Here is a 2,060-nt window from a genome sequence, read left to right as displayed (position 1 = left end):
TAATATTTTCAAAATTTAAAAAAAAATGAACATAAAATAGATAAAATAATTATCTGCAATTTAAATATATCAATCTCATAAAATAGATAAGCTAGTTATGATTTATTTATAATCATATCCTTAAAAAAATATTTATATTTTATTTATATCTAGTTTAAAAATAAATAAGATAATTAAATCTAATTGTGGGTTGAGATATAAAAGATAACTATAATTGATTCTGAAATTTTCAACTCCTAAAATATGTATTAAAAAGATAAAAGTTTGTAAATAAATATGAAATAAGAATAGAGTGCATGAAGTAAGATTATATTTGAGGAATGTAATCTTATATTTTTTTAAATATGAGAAATTGGAAAAGGGAAAATGCAATCTTAATCTTATCTTGATATATTTAATTAATATATTGAATCATACCATAAAGAAATAATAAGTGTGATTATAAGATAAGATTGCAGAAACCAATTATATCTTTTGTAAGTTGTGTGTGATTTGGGCTATAAAAATAGTGTAGTCAGGATGGTTGGTGTGGTTGTTTTGTTGTTCTTGAAGGGAAGAGAAAAAGAGAAAGAGATATAAGAAGAGAAAGAGAGACAAAAAGAGAAAGCAACATGGCATTCCCTTGCGGTTCTGTAATGACGAGATCAGTATGGTCTTACAACCTTGAATTGGAGTTCGAGTTGATTCATTCCATCATTGCCTTGTATCCTTTCATCTCTATGGACACAGAGTTCCCCAGCGTCATCTTTCAATCACATCCAGGATTCCGACAACCACAAAATAACTACGCAGTGATGAAAGCTAATGTAGACGGTATGCATCTCATCCAAGTGGGTCTCACCTTTTCAGACAGTCAGGGCAACCTTCCAACCTTTGGAACCTCGAACCGCTTCATTTGGGAATTCAACTTTTGTGAGTTTGATGTGACACGCCATGCTCATGCTCCTGACTCCATCACCCTCCTCCGAAGTCAAGGCATGGATTTTGACAAGAATCGAAAGTATGGAGTGAGCATTGTGCGATTTGTCGAGTTGATGATGCTCTTAGGACTCCTCTGCAACAATAATATTCAGTGGATTGCTTTTCACAGTGCCTATGATTTTGGGTACATGGTGAAGATATTGAGTCAACGCTTTTTTTATATGCAACCATTTTTACCTCCCAACTTAGGTGACTTTCTTCAACTTGTTAAATTCTTCTTTGGATACAGAGTATACGACGTCAAACATCTCATCAGATTTTGTCCCAACCTTCATGGCAGTTTAGACAGAGTTTGAGTCCCTAGGTTTGGATAATAATGCCAGAAAAAGTCATCATGCAAGCTCCGATAGCTTAGTCACTCTCCATGTTTTTAATAAAATTAAAACTCTCTATTTTCATACACAACCTGACTTACCAGAACATGCAGGTGTGTTCTATGGCTTAGAGATGCCTTGATTATTTTTTTTACCATCTTTGTACTTCTATTCTTTGCAATACAATATATTTCCAGATTCTACAATAATATATATCACTCCATTTTATTCTACCTATCTCTCTTCTTTTTTTCCCCATATATATGTTTCTTCTTTAGTAATACATTTATGTTGTGATAGAATCAATCAAGAAATGTATACCCTTTTGAAAACTCATTGTACAGTGGCCAAGTAATTGAAATGAGTGTTGGGTTCTCTCGGTGTCTTCTAAATACACTCAACCAACCTATGAAATTGATTGCTTCTAGGTAGATGACGATTCAATATATCATATTTTTTTTTTATTTCTCAATTAATTTTAGTTTATTTTAAACTAATTATTTGACTTCAAATAAGCAGTAGAAACGGAGACGAAAATTCTCATTGTGAAATGTTCAAAGTGTTAAACTTTGAATACGCACCATGCATGGACTATCTTTTGCTGTGTGTGGCCCTCACATATTACAGATAGTGGAATTTTGAATAAATAATTTTAATTTTTTTTAAATATGAGACATAAAATAGATAAAATAATTACAATACAGAAAATCTTATTTTTAAGAGAGGTTTGTTAACTGAGGTTTAAAAAATCTCCAATAAGATAAG

At 31.4% G+C, this 2,060-nt stretch overlaps 1 pseudogene; it reads left to right on the top strand.

Annotated features, from left to right (window-relative positions):
• Positions 1-611: 611 nt before the first annotated feature.
• LOC137836554 (putative CCR4-associated factor 1 homolog 9 pseudogene) lies at positions 612-1,437 on the top strand (annotated as a pseudogene).
• The last annotated feature ends 623 nt before the right edge of the window (positions 1,438-2,060 follow it).

The sequence above is a fragment of the Phaseolus vulgaris genome, chromosome 4, assembly GCF_051622355.1.
Source record: "Phaseolus vulgaris cultivar YP4 chromosome 4, ASM5162235v1, whole genome shotgun sequence".
NCBI lineage: Eukaryota > Viridiplantae > Streptophyta > Magnoliopsida > Fabales > Fabaceae > Phaseolus > Phaseolus vulgaris.
This window is presented reverse-complemented; position numbering and strand designations above follow the sequence as displayed.